General features: G+C 37.9%; 1 long non-coding RNA gene across 1 annotated transcript in view; it reads left to right on the top strand.

Annotated features, from left to right (window-relative positions):
* The first annotated feature begins 6572 nt into the window (after positions 1-6572).
* The window catches only part of LOC306648109, a 253596-nt gene continuing 250306 nt past the window's right edge, over positions 6573-9862 (top strand). The window contains exon 1 of the long non-coding RNA XR_013760297.1: positions 6573-7115. This is a non-coding gene — a long non-coding RNA (uncharacterized lncRNA). The remainder of the gene's footprint in view (positions 7116-9862) is intronic.

Here is a 9862-nt window from a genome sequence, read left to right as displayed (position 1 = left end):
CCCCTAATAACCACTATTTTCCTTCCTGCTTCTATGAGTTCCACTTATTTAGGGTCGTAAATGAGATCATGAAGTATTTTTTCCTTAAGCATTTGGCTAAAGGAGTCATGGTATATACATATAATGGAATAATAGTCAACCTTAAAGGAAACGGAGACTCTACATTTGTAACAACATCAACCTAGAGGTTGATAATGTTCAGTGGAACAAATCAGGACTTTCTGTCCCTGTTGGGGAAGAATTGTTGCATTGATGCGAAATCTCATCTTTTAAAACCGAGTGAGTCAAGTCAAACATCTTGATGGTCAACAGCATTTCCAGTCTCATTGCAGGTTTATCAGTTTCCTATTTTCAAAAATCAGCTTATTTTGTGTATTTCATTGTTAAAATTCTATTTTGATTAAAATTTGACTAATGTTTCATGGATACCTCATAGTTATGATGAGCTATTTTTCCCACTTCTAGAAGCTATCTGATATGCTGTGGTTTAGAGACAGTTAAGGGTTTTCTGAGGGTGCACGTGTTGAAACTGAATCCTCATCGTGATGTATAAAGGGGGTGGAGATTTGACTATGGTGTTTCAAGGTGGGGCCTTGGGGTAAGCTTATCAATGTGGAGCCACCATAATTGAATCCTGGTAGCTTTACAAAAAAGAGACCAGAGCAGTCACACGTGTACTTCCTGTCTCTTGCCTTTAGATGCCCTGTACTGGCTTGAGACTCATCCAGTAAAGTTATCACTAGATAAAGGCCCTTGAACCCCCAGACCTGTGAATTAAATAAAGTGATGTGGATTGAGGTATACTGTTAAAGAAACAGAAACAGACTAATACATGATACTTTGTCTTTTAATAATGTGTACATGTTTAAAAAAAAAAAAAAGAGGGCTGACCTAATACAATTTTAAAATCCAGCATAGTGGGCTGGGGAGATAGCTCAGTTGGTAGAGTGCTTGCCCTGCAAGCACAAGACCCTGGGTTCAATCCCCAGAAAAATATCCAGCATAGCAAATTAGAGTGACTGGTTTGTAAATGTGACTCCTCAGCATGGTCTATGTACAGGGTTGAATAGTGGCCTTGCACATTGATGTCCACTTGGAAACTCAGGATGCTACTCTACTTGGAGGGTTTTTGCAGATGCAGTTATGATAAGGTCACACTGGATTAGGGTGTGCACTAAATCCAGGGTCCTTAAAAGAAGAATGTGTAAGGACACGCAAGGGTGAAGGCCATGGATAACAGAGGCAGAGAGTGGAGTTACGTCACTGCAAGCCAACGAATACCACGGTTTGGCGGCAACTACCAGAAACTTGGAGAAAGGCTTAAAACAGATTGTCCCTCAGAGCCCGTGGAAAAAACCAGCCCTGTGGATGATTTTGGACTTGAGGCCTCCAGAATTGTGAGAGAGAAAAATTTTCGTTGCTTGAAAGCCCCCAGTTTGTGATAGTTTGTCATAGTACCTTGCAGGAAACAAATGTAATATGCTAACGTTTTATATGTGGCTGACATGTATAGTATATATACATATATAGTGTATATAATATATGTAAATACATAGAAAACACAGCTTGCTTTCTGAGACCTGCTGATTATACTTGTTCTTCATGTTTCCTGAAGATACATGATGCTACCCGCTTCTATCGTGTGCCTTTCCCTTGCCCATGCCCAACTTCATCTGAGCATGGTCAGTCTTCCAGCCCCCTTCCTTTACAGTACAAATGACATTCTTAGTTTTTTTCCTGTAGTGTCTCATGTCATTGCTCAGAACTTGCTGCTCCCTGCTACGTGGATATTCCAAGGGGTGGGACTGTTTGGTCTCAATGTTCCTACAACTCAGGATGTGACTGGCCCATAAATGGCTCCCATTAAATATTTTAACTTAGTTACTGAAAGTTTTTCTTCTTTGCTTCCTTCCTCTTTTTCCTGTGATTTCTAATTCTATGGTTTTTTTTTTTTTCTTCTCAGTTGAGCGGCCGGGGATTCGAACCGCGGTCCTTCAGCATGCTAGGCAAACCACTCTCCAAAAGGAGCTATTTCTTCAGCTCCGGTTTCTAATTTTAAAACCCAAGTTTCTTTCTTTCATTCTCCGTGGAAGATGTATAGGAAAATGGATGCTGCTCGGGATGTGAAATCAGGCCATGGTAAGATCAAAAGTGAAGTCTTCTTGACCTGAATATTAGAAGCTGCTATTTAAATTTATTTAATTTAGAACTTATTTTATGAAGATAAATGATGACATGAAAGGAATAAACTGGTAAATAACTGTCTTGAAATTGTGGTGAGGGAAATCTGCAGTGACTTAATTGAAGGCTATTAAGAATAAGGTCACAGTCAGCAAATCAGAGGGGTATTTTCATCTAATTAATGGAGTTGGGTTTATGTTACTGAAGATCTGAAAAGCTTTTATGCCCAGAATTATGTTTCATGCAGTGTGTGGGAAATGGGTGGGTCAGGGAGAAAATTGGTAGGAAGAGGTGAAAAACTTTAAAAAAATTTCCTAAGGTGATTGTAAAATAGCTAAGTCATGCAAAATCTAGTAAAAGGTTTTACACTAAGGAAAGACAAAATTTTAAAGGGAGAGGCCAGGCCATGCCTTTCAGGTACTCTGTGGAATTATCTTGTGTTTTTAAGATCATTTTCTGGCATCTTAGCATTGGCCACTAGTTAAGAGTAATTAATGTATTATTCATGAATGGACGAAAAAATACCTTTATTTCAACATATTCTTAAACCATAAATCCAATCCCAACGAAGTTATGAATTTGAAAAGCCTGAATATGGCCACGTCTTATGAGTTCTGAGCTGGGACAGAAAAAGTATTAGGCAAAGTGGCTTTAGGTAATAAATCTAGGATTCCTGAAAGTGAGACATAAATTTTAAGTTTTTTTTTTTTTTTTTTTTTTGGGTTCTGTCAGAAAAAATGAAAATTTGTTTGTAGGTAAGAGAATCATCCTGCCTGCTTTCATGGACAGCATGAAAGCTGCTAACTAGTGAATCTGGGGTTGTTTTGCAAAGAAAATCTTTCTATAGTCTCAACTCCTAGTACACATACAATAGTCTCTTAAAAGAGGAAAGACAATTTGATTATCAGCTTCTGATGGACTTTGGCTCGAGATATACTGTTGGTAAGCTTAGACAGAGTTACCAATTGCCCAAAACTTAAAGGTGCTTTCTTTTTATGATTCTGTGGGATGGTAGGGCTTGGCTGGGTGGTTTTGTTAGCCTTATGTGATGTCAACAGGGTTTGTTCACTAAGTTGAACTAGTTGTCACCTTGGATGGATTGGAATTTCCAAGAAGGCTTCACTCGGATGTCCTTTGCTTTGCCGCCTATCCATGAATCCTGTTCCTGAGGCTCATTTGGGCCTGCTAACATCACAGTGGTCTCAGGCGAGTCACACTTTTTGTATTGCACCTGATTCTGAAGGAAAGCAGCAATACCAAGCCTCCTAAAGGCAAGGACTGGCTCTGGCACACTGTCACTGTCACTCAAGTTACAGGAACTGCCCACAGTTAGGGGAAGGGAAGTGGACTTTACTTCTTGAGGATAAGAGTGACATGCTCATTCAGGGAGAGAAGGAATTGATGGTGGCCATTTTTGGAGAAGTCCTGCCATGGCCTTGTTATGTACTTTATATTAGCACCATTTAATTTTACAAATCATACTTTCTCAAGTATGTGCAACTCTCCTTAGAAGAATAATCTTGGATTTGTCTCCTAGTTTTCAGTCTTTCAGAAAGGGTGGTCCTAATTCTCCTTAGCAATTGGTACTGTTTAGGGCTAGGAACTTTGACTCACCTGAGACCACCATGATGCTAGCACACCCCAAATGAGGCTCAGTAGTAGGGTGCTTATCTCGCATGTCCAAAGCCCTGGGCTGACTCCCCAGCACAGGGGAAAAAAACTATAACTATTTAATGAGGCCTTACTATGTACTTAGTACTGAATTTGGTTCATTATGTACATGAGGAATTCTTTATGCTAAGCATCTAAGGATAATTTCTTAATTTCTTTTCTTTCTTTCTTTCTTTCTTTCTTTCTTTTTTTTTTTTTTTAAAGTGAAAGAGTAAGATATGTTCAAGTGAGAAGAAAGGAAACGGAGATCTTGACTAGTTGAGAGGGGTCCCTATAGGCGGGTCAACACTTTAAGCGTACTAGTGTAGTGCCTTATGTAGCTACTGGCGAGGGGCATTGATCAATATCTGTGCTAATCAGGTATTGAAAAAATGTCAAGGTATTGGTTAGACCTGTGACATACTGATTGGTTGTGCGTTTTAAGCCCTTGAGTTTTTGAAATTCTCTATCGCTTCCACTCGGGTCCATCCCAATTCCCCTTTTTCTGCCTCTCTGGGACAAAGACATCTGCTGGAATGTTTGGGAATGTTTCTACAGGTTAATTTTTATGGATCAGCCTATATATTTAGATAAACCCTTTTGGGGGGGGGCCCATTGCCTCTGTTTTACTATCTTCATATATATATATTTGTGTCTTCCCTTTGAAGAAGTCACCCTAACTGCCATTAGGGACAGAGGTGATATCCACTCAGGGTACTTGAAGCTGGAAAGGAGAGTTGGGAAGGGAATAACAGTAAAGGTGTTCGAAAAGAGGCCTATCTAAGGGCCCCAGTAGATGGGAGATCTTATTTTGAAATTAATCTCTAGGGTTTTCTGTAGTTGGGGCATCTTTTATATCAGGGAAGTCCAGAGCTTCATGATGGCAGGTGGTGGGTAACTGGATGAGGTGTATATAGGGCAGTCATGCTAGGATAACAATGAACGAGAGAGCAAAGCATTATTTTTTGTCAGCAGCACAAGAGACGTTGGTATTTTTAGCTAGCTTCTGAAGATCATGAAGACAGTAACTCATTAGAACTTAAGGTGTGGTATGACATGCCATTGATCTGTGAGTGGGGCTCAATTTTAGGCTTTAGAAACATTAGGAGAATTGTTAGACAGACCAACAACTTCTATTTTTTATAATTGCATAGGTGTCCTCTTGAGCTATAGTTAAGATACCTAATGCCATCTGATTTCTACTCAACAGTTTCTTTAAACATCATCTCTGTTTAGTAGAAGGAACCCTTGAGCTGCGTCATGTAGGCTGTTTTGGAGAAGTTGGTTAGGACTTCCATGTGCTATGTTACATCTTTTAGAGGGTAAATATCAGTGCTAAACAATCATACCAGTGAAATGCTGATCAAGTTTTCCTATATAGGAGGTTAGGAATATTTGTAGGTCTCAAATTGACTCAGAACAAACTTGGGATTCTAGCAGAGCCCTTTGTGACAGTTACAAGACACTCGTGCACAAAAACCTTTTCTTTATAGCTTCCTGTCTGTACTTACTTTTGGTAAGGCTGACACAAATACATGTCCCAAGTTATGTTTAAAAAATTACTTTAAAAGTTCATTATGTCTGTGTTTTGGTTATACTTCCTTGCTGGGTGTTTACGACTGTTAGTCAAAATTGATCTTGTTCCTCTCTATTGTTAGTCATCTGAGATCCCTCCGGGGTCACACTTGGGAACTTGGGAGAAGCCTTGGTTCCTTAAGCTTTTCCTCTGCCAGTTGTGCCGTCTTTTGGGATGGGTCAGAGTCTTGCTGACCACATGTGGCTTCTTTTGGCCTGCTGCTGCTACTACTGCTTCTTTTTTTTTTTTTTTTTTTTTTTTTGATCAGTGCTTTGGTTTGAACCTAGGGCCTTGTGCTTAACAGGCAAGCCCTCTACCAACTGAGATATATCCCCAGCCTCTGGCCCTCTTCTTTGCGGACTGTTCACTGGTTGTCTCCCTGTTCTCTAGGATCCCCTCCTTCCCCCTGATCAAGAGGTCGGGGGACTTGCCACATTGCAGGGGCCTTGGAGGACTCCTGTCATTTCTTGGCTTGTGGCTGACTTTTTACTTCCTTGGCTTTGTCTCCCAAGCTTTAGTTTTAAAGATAAAGCAGTCCAGTTTTACCACTCCTAAAATGGGAGTAAAGGGCTTTAACTTCATTGTCTTTAATTTTACAGTTACCCCTTCTATTGAATTACGGTCACTCTCCGTGCTGGGAATCGGCCTGGTAGCCTATCTGTTCTGTCCGTGATGACTTACTGTATTAACTCAGGTTGTTTTGTTGCAAGTAGTACTTCTGTGAAACACTGACAGGCAACAGTTACAAAGTTTTATAAGGAAAATACAAAATTAACAAGAGAAATGGTATTAATGATGAGAAATAGACTTATTATCTGATGTATAAATGTATCCAATTCATATGATAGTAAAACGTTTTTGTACCCAAAGCAACACATGTGAGACACATTTTAAAATGATACTGCGGCCCTTTTGTGTCACATACAATGTAAAAAACCTAGCACCTACTAGATAGCTTGCCTGAATTAAACCAACATAGGCTTTCATTTAACAAACTTTTACATAGAGCACTTGGACAAAGTTCAGACAAACATCTAGTTCTCAGATGTATACATACCTCTTGGTCACGTATATTTAGAGTGTCAACAATGTTGTAGTGAGCTAAAATAACAGTTGCTTATTTAACCAGTTGCGGAGTAATCATTTAAAAGGATATTTCTGTTCTCGATTTTAAAAATTGAGACTTGGGGCAAACCAGAAACTTGCCCAAATTCTCCTAGCTGTTAAGTGGCAGAGCCAGCATTGGAAATGAGAAGTTTCTGATTTAAAGTTGGTGTGTTAGCCCTGAAACATGATAGTTTATTTTAGGTCCACTATGAAGTTTCTATTTGAAACTGCTGTCAAATCCATCTGTACCAGATCTGTTGACATCCCTGAATTTGGCTCATGGAATTTCCTGGAAATAGGCATTCCTGTTCTTGGTATGCAAATCAGGACAAGGCCTTGTGATGTCTCCATTAACAGAAAATGCCCTTACGCTTTCTGATTTAGACTTCTCCAAAAACAAACATTTTTTAGAAGTTCTGCAGTTCCTTGACAACCCCTCCCAACGTAAGATCCTCCTTCTCATGTTCACATTCTACCCACCGAAGCAGACATTTCAGTATCTCAGGTCTTGCTCTTTCTTGTGTGATATTAGCATATCTTAATGACATTTCCACTGCTGAAGTCTCAGACTGTGGATCTCCAGACTACAGAGAATTTTCCAGTGAGTTAAACAAATAGAAGATTGACTTCTACTATTTTGGGCTTTAGATTCTTGTCATGTTCTCTCATGAACGGTACAGTCTGTTAAACTCTGTACTACTTTCCTTGAGGCCAGTAGTACTTTCTGAGCCTTTCTGTATTTCACTTTGATGTTAATATTTTACATTTCTGGTCATGTTTTTACTGCTCACTATCATTAAAAAGAGTTAAATTGCTCAATCTCAGGCTTTGGATTTGTATTCCAACTCTTGACTTCTCTGAAACCTGTTTCTGTGATAGAAATTACAAATTATGTGGAAATTGCTCAGAATCGGGCATTTGTTTAAATACTTGAATTCTATTAATTTTATTTTTCAGAGATGACAAAGATAGGTACAAGTAGAAAAGACTATAAAAAGAGTGACTTCCACCCTTTTATTCCATGAGTGCAAGAGTTAGGAAGTCACACTGACACCGTGTTATTGATGGAATGACAGAGCGATGATTTTAATTCAAGGTTGAAATTGGTATTGCATCTTAGACCTAAAACATGGGTTGAGTTTCTTAAATGTTGTTAATGTCATTGTCTCTGAAGAAATTTTTGATTCTAAGAAGTGGAGTACAGAAATAGAGCCACAAATTTGGATGTTACATTTTTGTTCTCACTCAATTCAAAATGCTTACTAATTTCTGTGTGATTTTTTTTCCCCTTTATGCACATATTATATGGAAATGTATTTCATTTCCAAACATGGGGATTTTTTAAGAGTTCTTTCTGATTTCAAATTTGAGTGTCATCAGAGAACATATTTTTGGTGACTTGAATGATTTTTAATTGATTCAGACTGCTTTTATGGTCCCCAGTATGATATATCTTCCACAGGCTGTGTACACGTGAAGCACATGTATGTTTTGTTGCTGGGTGGAGTACTGCATGACTGTCAAGTAAACTGAGCTGGCTGATAGTATTTCATCCTCTGTGTCTTCACTAATTGTCTGTTTATTTGCTCTATCAATTACTGAGATGGGTAGAAATCGAGGAGAGTAATGGTAGATTGCTCTATTTCTCTTTGCATGACTTTCAGTTTTGCTTCATGAATTTTGAAGCCTTGTTACTGAATGCATAAATGTTTTTGACTTTTCTGTCTTGATGAATCAACTCCTGTGTCATTTTGAAATGGACTTTTTCATCTGGTAAGCGTCTCTGCTCTGAAATCTATTTGGTTGCATAAAGCTACTCTCACTTTCTTTGAATTTGTTAGTATAGAATTACTTTATATTATACATTATCTTTGCTTTTTACTTTTAATATTGAAAGAAAAAAACTTTTACAGTAGCCTAGAGTTGGGTATCGATTTTCCCCTCTCCTAGTCTGATACTCTTTGCCTTATAATTGTGGTGGTTATACCATTTACATTTAATGTGATGATTGATTAAATTATATTTGAAAGCCATCTTACTATGTTTTCTGTATATATATTCTGTTCTTTGTTTATATCTTTTCCTGCTTTAATTTACATTATTTTAATATTTTTGATTCTATTTTACCTTTGTTGTCTTATTAACTCTGTGTTTTTCATTGGCTGCTTTGGAATTTGTAGTGTACATCTTCAATATAGCATTGTCTACCTCCAAGTGATTTTGTACTAATTAAAGCTCACAAACTGTACACTAGAAGATGGGCATTTCTTCTTTGCCTCCTGGACTTTAAGCTTTGTTGTCATATATTTCACATATAAATGTATGTCATATATATAATTCATATATATATATTTCATATATATTTGATATATACTTTTCATCCATATATAAATCTCTAATATGTTGCTATTAGTTTAATTCTAAACAATCATTGTTTATGGAGATTTAACCTAAAAAAAAACCTTCATATTTACTTGTACAGTTTGTTTATAAGTTACTTCCTCCTTTTGTGGAATTTTTTTTTTTTAATTTATTTTTATTGTAAACAAATGGGATACATGTTGTTTCTGTTTGTACATGGAGTAACAGCATACCGTTTGCATATTCATAAATTTACAGAGTAATGATGTTTGATTCATTCCATTATTTTTTCCTTCCCCCCCACCCCTCCCACCTCTCTTTTCCCTCTGTACAGTCCCTCCTTCCTCCATTCTTGTCCCACTCCCACCCCCCATTAAGTGTCATCATCCGCTTATCAGTGAGAACATTCCTCTTTTGGATTTTTGAGATTGGCTTATCTCACTTAACATGATATTCTCCAATTTCATCCATTTGCCTGCAAATGCCATAATTTTATTATTATTTATAGCTGAGTAATATTCCATTGTATATATATATATATATATACCACAGTTTCTTTATCCATTCATCAATTGAAGGACATCTAGGTTGGTTCCATAGTCTGGCTATTGTGAATTGAGCCGCTATCAACATTGATGTGGCTGTATCTCTGTAGAGTGCTGATTTTAAGTCCTTTGGGTATAGGCCGAGGAGTGGGATAGCTGGGTCAAATGGTAGGTCCATTCCAAGTTTTCTAAGGAATCTCCACACTTGTGGAATTCTTTATATTCTCTTTGAAGCATGTATCTTACCATTTCTCAGTACAGGTCTGCTGGTGATGAATTCTTTGAATTTTTGTTTAGGAATGTGCTTTAAAAATTTTATTTTGCAACAATTTTCACTGGGGTTTCTTCTCTAGTCAGTATTGAAAATGTGCTGAAGAGACTGGGGAACACAGCTCAGGGATACAGCTCCTTCCAAGCATGCTCAGGCCCTGGGTTTAATCCC

Source organism: Sciurus vulgaris (genome assembly GCF_902686455.1).
Source record: "Sciurus vulgaris genome assembly, chromosome: 17".
In the NCBI taxonomy this organism is placed as follows: domain Eukaryota; kingdom Metazoa; phylum Chordata; class Mammalia; order Rodentia; family Sciuridae; genus Sciurus; species Sciurus vulgaris.
Note: the sequence above shows the minus strand (reverse complement) of the source record. Positions and strands in the feature narration are given on the sequence as shown.